Below are 14,715 nucleotides of genomic sequence, written 5' to 3' on the forward strand. Positions count from 1 at the left end.
TTCTTTCATGGTCATGGATAAACTGTTCGACAACTAAAACAAACTATCACAATCCATCAAATCACAACTCATTCCATGCAATATTGCTTTACTTAGCATTCTGCATCGCAAACAAATAAGAAAAACGTGCACTCTTTCCTATTAACACCTAAACAGACAATCCTATCATTTACGCACAACAAAAATTGGTCAGTGTTAGTCTAAATCATACATGAAATATTAACTTTTTCATCTGACTGCAGAAATGCATAAAGAATTTCTGGCAGAGACTATTCTAACAGATACTGGCATTGCTGACTGGAGCAAATGTTCACTCACCAATTGGAAAAACTTAAAATGTACACGCCCTTCAGCCCGCTGCAGTCTCCAAACATTTGGCAATAAAAAATTTCAATCATACTGACCCTCCCCTATCTATCATCTTTCTTCATATCTTACTTCCACAGCATAAAATCATTTTATATTTTTCATCGGGTAATGGATTCAGTGATACTAACTCTATAAATATTCTAAAGTTTTCAATATATCATTTTCAATCTATAAGGCATTTACAAAGCATCTGTTACTGGAATTATTGTTAACCCAATAATCCATTAATAGGAAATTTCAGTCTGAAATCTTTTATTCACTTTTTTTTTTTTTTTTGAAAAAACATCTACCACACTGAAGGTTCAATCCAGTCTTCTGGAAGCTGTCCTAAGTCTGGTGTCCTATAACATGACACTGGTTCAGTCCAAGCCCCTAACTACTAGTTCAACCAAGTTTTTTTTTTTTTTTTTGTTAGTTTAACAAATCATCTAAATGCAAATTCAATCCATGAAAATTTTGTTACACTGTCAAAAACCAGAAGTGTGGTGGTGTAGAATCATACTGTAAATGGCAAGACTCTTTCTGCCTATCCGGACTTCTACAAACTAAATAATATTCATGAATTATTTAAAGTTCCCTAAAGCATACTTCTACTTAGTAAGTATACCCAAGATTTTCATCTTTCACTACAAATGTCACTTTCATCTATCATTTCAGCATCCAGAATGTCATCAAACTTCAAACATAATCTTGATATGATAATCACAAGGTATGGGGGTACCTGCAACGTTGAGAATCTGCATTTGATGAAAGGCAAGAGGAAGGCATATTGTAAAGACGTAAAGTATCTTCCCAAACCACAAGTCAGAGCTTAAATACGTTGAGACAATCTGGTTCAAGAGACAAGTGCTGGTCAAGGCCAATGCTGATCTTCCAAGGATTCAATAGTAGATGGGCCAATCCTATCAAAGAAAAATCATTACAAAGACCCCTCCCAGTTCCCAAGGTTACAATACATTTAAGAGCAAGTTCATATGGACAATATCAAACGAAGTATGTTTACTGCACCAGCAACATTAGAAACTATGGTAGAAAAAACAGCACAATATGGGACACTTTTTTTTGTAAGAGTTCAAGGAAAGTTACGTTATCACCTTCCTCCATGTTATTGCTGAAACCACAACCAAACTCAAATGAAATCCTTCAAAAATTACATGGTAATTACTCTTATCTAACTCAAGGCACATTTATCAAAGAAAAGTAAACTTTATGTGATAATCTGAAAACAACACATACAATGGAAGACCTGTTGAACTTGGGACCTTGGTATAAAATTAATTGAACTAATCATGCACCCATTTACCATCAAAGGTAAAAAGACAAATATAAATCCTATTGTTACCTGTTGGGGAACTGAAAAAAGTTTGTGGCTGATAATACTCATTGGAAAGCATGAAGACTGCTCATCAGTTAATGGCCACACAAATGCGAAAATATAAGATGCCTGTACCTCAACAGTGGACCTTCATCCCAAAGGCAATCACAAGACACGGTCCATGAACAGTAAACACCTACTGAAATAAACAATTCATTTCATTCATACCCACCCTTCCCCAAAACTTAATGAGCTTTATTACTATTTACTCTGCCTTTTCCCACCTACAAAATCAGCTTCTGTGAAATTTAATACTTCTGGTTCTGCATCTTTGTCTCTTGAACTTAATGCAAGCTGTCAGTAAAATATTTGATGTACATTTGAAAAATATAAAAACGTTTAACTTCAAAAAGAGCATAGTTGCTTTGCCCCAATACTGGTTCAGTTCAGTCTCCAGAAAGCTGGATTAACAGAAATTAGTCCAATTAACTTGAGGATGATTCAGTCTAATCTCCTTGGAGATGGTTCAGTCCAGTAACCTTGGAGTCAGTTAAGCACAGTTCCCTTTGAGTTTGTTAAATTTTACGAATCTTTTAAGAGACAACTATGTATAAGGTTTTGAGGGTACAAGTTACTAACCAAAGAAAATGATACAATAGTGCTCACTCACTGTCCAGGTGCTTTGAGAGTAGTCTTGAAGTATCCACAGCGACGGATGCTGTACACACTGTCCACAAAATCTAAATAAAGTTATTAACCCCTTCCCTTGCCCCATAAGATCATTATCATAGAAATTAATGAGTATTATACTTCTCCATTGCATTCTAATGCTGTAATACTTTTTTCCAAAGATTTTTACGTTTCAATAAGTTTACCTTCATGATGTAAGCTCTTCCACAGAAGTCAAGTGCTTGAGTTACGACCTTGAGTTTGCTCTCATGGAAGAGGTAAGTGCCCATCAAGGATGATGTAGGTTGCAGAGGGATTCAATTTCTGATGGGACAGACCTAACAAAGAAAAACAATTACCGGGCCCCTTTCCCATTCCCACGTACAATATTCACAGGTAACTTCAAAAAATATGCTGAATGCTTATAAGAGTATTACAGCAATACTAACAAACAACAGCATTTTTTCAAGCAATAGGAGAATATTTGGGAAATTATAGTTCTTACTAATATATTCACATTAAGCATACTAAAATGCTGAGGTTATGATGAATAGATAAAAATCATCACTCACCACAAAGCTACTACTGCATTAGTGTGTTCTGCAACATGGGTAAGGCAATATATGCTACAATTTAATGTTAAACCAAAACTAGTTGCTGAAGCATGCTGAATTTTTTTGCCAAAAAATCCATTATTAATACTGAAATGGGATATAAACTCCTACTCACGGGTAGCTTTTGTTACAGTAACCCATTTCTTACTATTGGAAACTAAATGAACAAGCTCCCAAGAACTAAAAGAATCAAATTATTGTTTAGCAACTTTAACATGGTCTGATTTTGCAATTTTCGGCATATTATGACAATTCACCACTTACAGTTACATAAAATTAGTTGCAGAAACTAATACGTTATACTGCATATCTTTTGAACATTAAATGCAACATGAAACTAACCAAACAATTCATTTTCAGCAGCTTATCTCCTGCATAGTTCAATCCAGTCTCCTTGGAGTTGAGTCAGTCCAGTCTCCTAATAGTAGTTCATTTTTATCTCCTTTATGCTCAAACAGACTCAACCTAGCAAATTTTCCAAATGACACATGCAAGCAGAATAAAGACGGTTAAATTTACTAACCAAAGCAGAAATCTATACTTCTGTGTTCATTCAGCTGCCAGATGCAAAAAAGAAGCCCAGAAGAATTCACAGCCACAGATGCTATACACATACTGTTCATAGAATCTATGAAATGTTATTTACCCCTTTCCCTTCCCCCTTTTAATTACTTGACTAATTAGATATCCTTTTAATTACATGACTAATTAGATATACCTGCAAGTACTGTCAGACTCCATGATTCTTTTTGTTTCACATTATGCTATGCATTATTCAGAAAGTTCATAAACAATCTAAAATAATTTTGATATTTTGACAATCATAGTTTGGTATTGCACTATAAAATGTTCAGATTTTAGGCATGTATTAATAATATTCTACTCAAATAAAAGGTACAGGTACCTGTACTGCTACAAATGTCTGCAATCCATGGAAGGATGTGCTGCACAAAGCCTATTCCACAATCCAAAGTCGGAGCCTGAATGAGTTCAATACCTTAAGATGTGATCCAGTACACGAAGTGTTGTATGAAGCAAATGCAGGTCACAAAGGGATACAATTCTTGATGGACCAGTCCTAACAAAGAAAAATTATTACCAAAACCCCTTTCCCATTTCTACATTCATGTTACAATGAAAGTTTAAAAAGATACTATACACTTATCAAAGAAGTACATCAATGCTAATTGAATAAATGAAATATACGCAGACAGTAATAGCAATATTTCTGATAAGTACTCACTAAGGTACAATCAAGAAATAAACTGACTTGCGTTATGAAGGAATGTTGTTGATCTTAAGATAACTTATAACTCAATTTACTACTTGTGTATCACTTTCTCACCCACTGCTGTACTCAGCATCAAAGATGCTCCAGTCTGTTGTTATGCTAAAAAGTGGCAGCCAATATATAAATTCTTATAAATGTGAACCAAGCTTCCTTCTTCCATTACAAAAGTCCTACATATTAGAGATAAACATAAAAAAAAAAAAATCTGACAAAGGTGCTGAAAAAGGGCTTCATATACTTTAGACAAGTAATCTTGTGTGCAAAAAAATATTCCTTGCCATATATTTTACCTTCTGATTAACTGAACTACATGCCATGAGGTCAGCTTTGTGCTGTTTCCAATAATACAATCCAGAAAGTTAATCCATTTACATCAAATCAATACCAAGTGTCTTAATCTGCATTCTCTTAGTACATTATTTTCTTAATTCATACTTGACAGCTCTATTGTAATATTTTTTATTTCTAATTTTCAACTTTTTGCAGAGATCATGCAACATCAGTTATAAATATTAACAGCAAATCCCATCTCTACCTGTCAAGAGGAGCCATGGAAATCATCTCAAGTGTAGAATATCCTCATGAAAATATGGGGAACTGGTAAGTGAATATTCTTGAAATCAGAGGAATAAAATGATGTGTAGATCCATGTGCTGGATCATCTTCTCGGGAATGATGACGAGGTATGGTCCACCAACTTTCACAACCTACTGAAGTAAGTAATTTGCTTCGTTCACAGCCCCCCTTCCCCAATTCAGTTACCCTCTTCCTATTCTATTCTTTTGAGTCTACAAAATCAAAATATTCTTAATATCTGAAACTGGCATTAATTCTCAAGAACTTTTCTACATGTTTTCAAAGTTAAAATTCACTTATTAATGTATGTAGAAAGATATTGTACAGTGTGAAAATAAAATAAATCTATATCTATCTATCTACCTATGTATATATATATATATATATATATATATATATATATATATTTTTTTTTTTTTTTTTTTTTTTTTTTATACTTTGTCGCTGTCTCCCGCGTTTGCGAGGTAGCGCAAGGAAACAGACGAAAGAAATGGCCCAACCCCCCCCATACACATGTACATACATACGTCCACACACGCAATATACATACCTACACAGCTTTCCATGGTTTACCCCAGACGCTTCACATGCCTTGATTCAATCCACTGACAGCACGTCAACCCCTGTATACCACATCGCTCCAATTCACTCTATTCCTTGCCCTCCTTTCACCCTCCTGCATGTTCAGGCCCCGATCACACAAAATCCTTTTCACTCCATCTTTCCACCTCCAATTTGGTCTCCCTCTTCTCCTCGTTCCCTCCACCTCCGACACATATATCCTCTTGGTCAATCTTTCCTCACTCATTCTCTCCATGTGCCCAAACCACTTCAAAACACCCTCTTCTGCTCTCTCAACCACGCTCTTTTTATTTCCACACATCCCTCTTACCCTTACGTTACTTACTCGATCAAACCACCTCACACCACACATTGTCCTCAAACATCTCATTTCCAGCACATCCATCCTCCTGCGCACAACTCTATCCATAGCCCACGCCTCGCAACCATACAACATTGTTGGAACCACTATTCCTTCAAACATACCCATTTTTGCTTTCCGGGATAATGTTCTCGACTTCCACACATTTTTCAAGGCTCCCAAAATTTTCGCCCCCTCCCCCACCCTATGATCCACTTCCGCTTCCATGGTTCCATCCGCTGACAGATCCACTCCCAGATATCTAAAACACTTCACTTCCTCCAGCCTCTCACCATTCAAACTCACCTCCCAATTGACTTGACCCTCAACCCTACTGTACCTAATAACCTTGCTCTTATTGACATTTACTCTTAACTTTCTTCTTCCACACACTTTACCAAACTCCGTCACCAGCTTCTGCAGTTTCTCACATGAATCCGCCACCAGCGCTGTATCATCAGCGAACAACAACTGACTCACTTCCCAAGCTCTCTCATCCCCAACAGACTTCATACTTGCCCCTCTTTCCAAAACTCTTGCATTTACCTCCCTAACAACCCCATCCATAAACAAATTAAACAACCATGGAGACATCACACACCCCTGCCGCAAACCTACATTCACTGAGAACCAATCACTTTCCTCTCTTCCTACACGTACACATGCCTTACATCCTCGATAAAAACTTTTCACTGCTTCTAACAACTTGCCTCCCACACCATATATTCTTAATACCTTCCACAGAGCATCTCTATCAACTCTATCATATGCCTTCTCCAGATCCATAAATGCTACATACAAATCCATTTGCTTTTCTAAGTATTTCTCACATACATTCTTCAAAGCAAACACCTGATCCACACATCCTCTACCACTTCTGAAACCACACTGCTCTTCCCCAATCTGATGCTCTGTACATGCCTTCACCCTCTCAATCAATACCCTCCCATATAATTTACCAGGAATACTCAACAAACTTATACCTCTGTAATTTGAGCACTCACTCTTATCCCCTTTGCCTTTGTACAATGGCACTATGCAAGCATTCCGCCAATCCTCAGGCACCTCACCATGGGTCATACATACATTAAATAACCTTACCAACCAGTCAACAATACAGTCACCCCCTTTTTTAATAAATTCCACTGCAATACCATCCAAACCTGCTGCCTTGCCGGCTTTCATCTTCCGCAAAGCTTTTACTACCTCTTCTCTGTTTACCAAATCATTTTCCCTAACCCTCTCACTTTGCACACCACCTCGACCCAAACACCCTATATCTGCCACTCTGTCATCAGACACATTCAACAAACCTTCAAAATACTCATTCCATCTCCTTCTCACATCACCACTACTTGTTATCACCTCCCCATTTACGCCCTTTACTGAAGTTCCCATTTGCTCCCTTGTCTTACGCACCCTATTTACCTCCTTCCAGAACATCTTTTTATTCTCCCTAAAATTTACTGATAGTCTCTCACCCCAACTCTCATTTGCCCTTTTTTTCACCTCTTGCACCTTTCTCTTGACCTCCTGTCTCTTTCTTTTATACTTCTCCCACTCAATTGCATTTTTTCCCTGCAAAAATCGTCCAAATGCCTCTCTCTTCTCTTTCACTAATACTCTTACTTCTTCATCCCACCACTCACTACCCTTTCTAAACAGCCCACCTCCCACTCTTCTCATGCCACAAGCATCTTTTGCGCAATCCATCACTGATTCCCTAAATACATCCCATTCCTCCCCCACTCCCCTTACTTCCATTGTTCTCACCTTTTTCCATTCTGTACACAGTCTCTCCTGATACTTCTTCACACAGGTCTCCTTCCCAAGCTCACTTACTCTCACCACCTTCTTCACCCCAACATTCACTCTTCTTTTCTGAAAACCCATACCAATCTTCACCTTAGCCTCCACAAGATAATGATCAGACATCCCTCCAGTTGCACCTCTCAGCACATTGACATCCAAAAGTCTCTCTTTCGCACGCCTGTCCATTAACACGTAATCCAATAACGCTCTCTGGCCATCTCTCCTACTTACATAAGTATACTTATGTATATCTCGCTTTTTAAACCAGGTATTCCCAATCATCAGTCCTTTTTCAGCACATAAATCTACAAGCTCTTCACCATTTCCATTTACAACACTGAACACCCCATGCATACCAATTATTCCCTCAACTGCCACATTACTCACCTTTGCATTCAAATCACCCATCACTATAACCCGGTCTCGTGCATCAAAACCGCTAACACACTCATTTAGCTGCTCCCAAAACACTTGCCTCTCATGATCTTTCTTCTCATGCCCAGGTGCATATGCACCAATAATCACCCACCTCTCTCCATCAACTTTCAATTTTACCCATATTAATCGAGAATTTACTTTCTTACATTCTATGACATACTCCCACAACTCCTGTTTCAGGAGTATTGCTACTCCTTCCCTTGCTCTTGTCCTCTCACTAACCCCTGACTTCACTCCCCAGACATTTCCAAACCACTCTTCCCCTTTACCCTTGAGCTTCGTTTCACTCAGAGCCAAAACATCCAGGTTCCTTTCCTCAAACATACTACCTATCTCTCCTTTTTTCACATCTTGGTTACATCCACACACATTTAGGCACCCCACTCTGAGCCTTCGAGGAGGATGAGCACTCCCCGCGTGACTCCTTCTTCTGTTTCTTCTGTTTATATATATATATATATATATATATAAACTTTTGAGTCTATAATGTTACAAGACACAATCTTGATATACACAAGAATAGCACCTATATGTAGCAACCATGTAAACAGTCATCTGAAAGCCACACTAGCTAATGTTTTTATTTCATATAACAAATTTCGTAATTCTCTAAAACATCCCATTTACAGATGACATCTTAAGTATCTTAAGTCAAAACAGAGGGAAAATCCTAATGATCTGGTCTAAAGAACTATAAAGAAAATTGCCTGTAAAATGCCTATTGATAATGCTTTTCTTCCCCATGCACAACCAGTGATGACCTTTTATATTCCAAATAATGTTCCATATACTAGTCTATATGTGACACTTCTATGAATCTAGTTTCTACTGCATAAAAAGTGGTCCCACACTATTCTTTTATACAAGTTAATATGTTGATCTGAAGTTCTTATGAAGAGCAAATGAAGAATGCAACTGCTTTATCCGGATAATAAAATGCAGATATATACAACACCTGAAAGGTTACCTGTTGAACTGATGTGATGGGTTTTGGACATTATGGAAAGTTAGCTGCTCGAGAAGCCATCTACCACATAAGAAACCAGTCACGAAAGTTGAGGAACGCCTGAGATCACTGGATGAACCTGGTACTATCGCTTATATCCAAATCCTACAAAAAATAAAACCCCATTTCCCCCCAAACCCCTTCAACTATGTTTTGCCAAATGGCAACCTTTCATAAATGTTAAGTTTCCATGATAGAACAGCTTATTCTACCTATAAATTTGCTGAAATGTCAAGGCAAAGTGCATCTTTCTCCAAAAAGACTATATCAATCATGATGTCATATTACTATCATGTAATGACTACAATGAACATCCTTTCGAAGACTGTAATGGTTACCTCTTCTATAACTTTGCTGGGGTATGTGAGGCAGGTGGAGGCTGGGCAGTAGGGTAATACACTGAGCAGCAGTCCAAACAGTAGGGTAATACACTGAGCAGCAATCCAAACAGTGGGGTAATACTCTGAGCAGCAGTCCAAAACTATGTCACTGCATGATGTATGTGGGGAATGTTCTTGAACAGAAGAGAGGACTACAGGAGACCAGCCTCAGCCCTTGCAAAGAAACATCAGTACCCTAACCTAAGCAGCTGCCTAAACATGTTAAGAATTTATTAGTAACATTTGAAAGCAAAGTTCAAATACTGTGCTAAAATCCAATCAATGAGCAGTGCCTCCTAAAATTATACAAGACACCCAATTGGTTTTAATTTTGCAATCACAGTGGGTTAGTTGGTCTTAGGCTTCAAAATGTCTTGAATATATAATTCTCATGTATTACACATAAAGAGCACTTAAAATTTAAATTTCATCCAAGCTTCAAAGACAATTTACATTAATGTGCTAATATGAACAAGTTTCTAAACAGGATTATCAAATGGATTCCCTAAGTACCTTACAGTTATTTCAAATATTCAATAAGAATTACACATATCGATGACTATCAATTTACATTAAGCGTTACTTACTAATATGGATGATATGACAAAGAACCTATTAGTATTTTCACCATTTATCTTGACAGCATCCTCATTCGACAACAATTGCGGATACAAACTTCAAAGCTGCTCTTATGGATTTTGTGGATGAAATAAACTACCCGTTGTGCAACCTGAGCACGACACAGCAGTCTGTTAAAAAGCAAGAAATTTTCTTCTCCCTACCTACTGAAAAAAGTCTCCTCACTAGATTATGGAAATTTTCCCATCATCAGACATTTATCAGTAATATTACAATTATGACAGTGCCCAGTTGCCCTAGACAATTACCCAACCCGTAACAAACAATTATGAAGAGAAAACCACAATGTGCTTTCAGTATTTGCCAGGCTTTAGCCACAAAAGAAGAGAGCTTTAGACAAAGGAACACAAACCTTCAGTAGAACTTCTGTTAAGCTCTTTACTAACTGGATGAGCTATCATCTAACAATGTGCCTAATCAGATGAAGCAACTATAAGTTGTACATCAGACATTTTCTCTCTCAAAAAAAAAAATTAACTCCATAAAATTATAGCCAAATGAAGCTAAAACGTAAAAATACCATTGGCTTGTACTATGTGTGTACAGATCATGATGATTCTGCTCAGACAAATATGATCTAGGCAAAGACAGGAGCTCATGCCAGATATATACCATAGCCAAAAGTATCCATAACTGAAGTTAACATATATACAGTTCCATGACTAAAGTGTATTCAAGACTATAACTATATGTAATGTCCATCGTTCCATATCCTATGAACATAATAATGCAATTTTTTGATAAGCAAAAGTCAATTTTGATTCACTTAATACAGAAATGAGATTTCTTCCAAAGCAAATGCATAATCAGTAATCCTACCCTTTACCCATGAAAGTAATATATTGAAGTATAAGTTCAAAAAGGAGCCGCTTTACAATTAATATCTTTACTTTTCATTAAGGAACTTACTTGAGTTTGAAAATTTATTTCTTACTTCAGAAATTCCTGCTTCGGGTTCTACCTGAATGTCATTTGTCTCAAGACCGCCTCTTCCACACAAGTGATGCAGTCAACTTGTACTGAACTCTTTACATGTAGTTCTTTGTATTTAGTCCTTGTGAATGCTTGTGTATGGTTAACCTCTTTATTTTGGTGAAGACCTCAATCCAGTCGCATGAAATGAATCTCATGTCTCCAAGAACTTCTCAAGTCGGCTTTTCCTTAGATGTAAAACTGCTCCAATCTGCAAAAACTTATATCACACATACCCCAGTCTTTCCATTTCCTGTATATTTTCTACTTGCAGATAATGTACATAAAATGTCATAACTTGAGTCAAAGATTAACATCCCCTTAAGAAACATGAAATGGTTACCTCCTCTCCTAGCTTCACTCAGGTACCTAATATGGCGGTAGACGTGCAGTGGAGGGATACACTTGACTGAAGCTGTGGTCCACATCTGAATCACAGCATGATGTATATGGGGATGCTCTTGCAAAGTGGTAGTAAAACTGGACTCACAGTGCGGCCCTTGTAAAGAAACATCAGAAACCTACCCTAGACGCCACAATGAGAATTCTGGTAATATTTACCAGGCCATTTACAAATACTGAAATACTAAAGTCCACCAAGTTATCACTTAATCCAGAAACATTTTATACACTATGTTAAGGTTGCATCCTTACAACTGCAATGGGCAAGATCAGTCTAAAGCTTCAATATACCCCCAAGTTACCAGCTTTGCACTTATTTTATGGGCAAAGGAAGGCTAATAAGTAATAAGAATAGCTTGAATAAATCTGGATAACTGTGACCATGTTAATATGCTGCTGGGATGGAATGCTATGAATGAATTATCTTCGTGTGGTACCTTACATGCTTCCCAGTAACTACATAAGCAATTACCAACCAATCACACACGTTACTTACAAACTTGGCTGAAATGACTGTGCCTATCAGTATCAGCATATTACAGCTTGACAGCATCTGCAGTTCAAAACCCAGGGAGATTCAAAGCTTGAAAGCTGCATTCAAATCGATTTTCCAGCCGAAACGAACAATTGGGCAGGCAACGTATGACGAATCAATCTGTTAAAATCAAGAAAATTTCCTTCTCCCTAGCTACTAAAACACTCGACGTCTTAGTTGAAAAAACTTTGCCAATCATCAAAACACTTGACCATATGCAATAAGAATTACCTATTTCCGAATGATTCCCCAACCAAACAAAACTTAAGTAAAACAATTTTCAATTTTGTCTTGTTACTCTGATCATTCCAAAACCAACCCTCTTGCCCTTTGCCTCCTTTCTTTAAGTTTTCCACAAATTGGTTGCACGTTTCACTTATGACAATTCAGATTACTGGTGCCAAAGTTCATGGTTTCCTATCACATAGTCAAATCACTTCTTTAACCTTACAAGCTACATAATTCATCATGACTAATTTCAGAAAGACCTGCTCTGGTTTTGACGACTAGGAATCCTTCCTGAATTTCAGAAATACCTGCTCTGGTTTCTACTTGACTGTAGTAAGAATCCCACTTGTAGATGGTGGAAACACTAAAGAACTCTTCCCTTGCAGTACTGTGGTTTCTTAGTTTGAAGAATCTCGAAGCTTTCACTCCAACACTAGTGCCCGTCCTGCTTCACAGCTCCTTATCCCAACGTATACTTTTCATCCTTGCAGATGTGACAGAGCTCCAATCTGCAAAACTTTTCTCCCCATACCCAGGTATTGTTACCCCAATTCTTTTACTTGCAACAATGACATCTTTGATATGTAATATCCATACTTTCTATCTACATAACATCCAATATCTTAAGCAATCCTCATATCTTAGATGTGGCTTTACGCATTGCAACACAAATCAATCGGAAATGGGATAACTGCACTCACAAAAGGAGTGGGGAAATATTTCATGCTAGATATACTCATGTACGTCAACCCCAAGTCTTGCTACCTACTTCACTGGGAATTAGTGCACTAATATAACAATTCAGTACTAATGCCCAAAAATATGGAAAATCATGTAACTAATTCTGCAAACCCTTACCGTAAAGTAAAAATCTATACCATATTGATAAAATATGTATGTATATGTATATATATATATATATATATATATATATATATATATATATATATATATATCCCCACTAAGCTTTCATTGTGCAACAGCTAGGGTATGGTGAAATGTCTCACTACAACTTTGCTGTAAATTTTGGTGGTGGAACAGCGAATGGTTACCACTCCATAAAATCAAAGTAATGGCCAAAATGAAAGCAGTTAATGGTTGTCTCTAATCTCAATTCGTTGATCTCAAAATGTTTGCGGAAACAGAGAATAAGGCCTCAGATGATGTTTGGGAATCGAACCCAAACTGTAATGTCCTAAATCTTTTACCTTCCATTTGAGCAATACATTTTTAAACTTTTGTCCCTCATTTAAGAGTTGACCTACCAGAGGGGGATATTATACATACATCAGGCCTTTGTAATATCTAGCATGTGAGAACTCATATTCCCTGGAAAATCCTGAATCCCCCCCCCCCCCCAGATTATGGTACCAGTCATATGTGCTGAGTTGGCAACTAAACTAGTATAGGAATGACACCTAATTTGGCTTTGGAGGTTTCAAATCTCTCCATGATCACCTACAATAAATGGAAGCACTATATCAAGTACATGCTAAGAGGGAGGACATGTCACGGAATTCGAGCCCCACCTGGTAAATTGTGCTCTTACTCTGCAAAGCTTGTAAAAAAAGGTGACTCCTCCACTCAAAAGAATACCGAAACTGGGTAGCAGGAACCTGGACCCAGCGATGTGCGACGTTCACGTCAAGTTGCAACTCCATCACCAGTCGTCCCCATCAGGACGGGAACAGCCCATGGGGTAAGAGAGAGTGTAAGTGCAATGTTGGAGATGATGAGACTATGTAACAAGTGAATACCATGAAACAAAAGTTTCTAAACCTCTACGTAGAAACGATTATGGATCACATCGGAGGCAAATTACTAATAAGAGTTGGACTGGACTTGTAGAGGTCGTCAAAGTTCACCATACTCGTTTCTACGGAGGAATACAAATCAACAATTGACATGGAACATGGGAATGATCAGTGGGGGGATACTTGACACCACATGACTTGGGATGAGATGATCAGCATAACAGCTGGGTGATGGGACTGCTCGGCCACAACCGATCAGGACTCTGCGCAGCAGGGAGTGGTCGTGTGGTCTGGATGCTGCAATGTAGAGTGAATACGATAGCCCTTCCCGAAAGTCATCACATACATATATATAAATTAACCAGATAAAAAAAAATATTTTTTCACTCGATAATAACGATTGCCACGATATAATACGAAAATGAGGATTGCACTGGTAAACCCTTCTCCGGATGCGACTCTCGTCTTGTGCAGACCTGACCGCGGTTTCGCAGTTGGTAGCTCGCCACGGCTCAGGAGAACCCCAAGGAAGACAAAACAGGTCCTCAACAGCTGGAAAAAGGAAATCATTAACTAATACGCTGTACGGAAATTACGAGTTTCACTTTATTGATTTAAAATCACATACACTGCACTTAATGCTAGAGTCACTGATTTTAACTATTTTACACTGATTTTCAATGAAATGATTTTTTCGAATATATGTATAACGCTTTTGAAAATTTGAAAGAAGTCGGTTGCTTGAAGAGGTCTTCATCTTGATCTTGACGCCCTGTCGTCTCAGCTCTCAAAT

General features: G+C 37.7%; 1 long non-coding RNA gene across 1 annotated transcript; it reads right to left on the minus strand.

Annotated features, from left to right (window-relative positions):
- Nucleotides 1-713: 713 nt before the first annotated feature.
- On the minus strand, nucleotides 714-14,715 carry LOC139753624 (uncharacterized). Its single transcript, XR_011713740.1, has 3 exons — nucleotides 9,351-14,715; nucleotides 4,794-4,968; nucleotides 714-4,045 (listed from the first exon to the last, which is right to left on the minus strand). It is a non-coding gene; the product is annotated as an uncharacterized lncRNA (long non-coding RNA).

This window comes from Panulirus ornatus, chromosome 2 (assembly GCF_036320965.1).
Source record: "Panulirus ornatus isolate Po-2019 chromosome 2, ASM3632096v1, whole genome shotgun sequence".
Classification (NCBI taxonomy): Eukaryota; Metazoa; Arthropoda; class Malacostraca; order Decapoda; family Palinuridae; genus Panulirus; species Panulirus ornatus.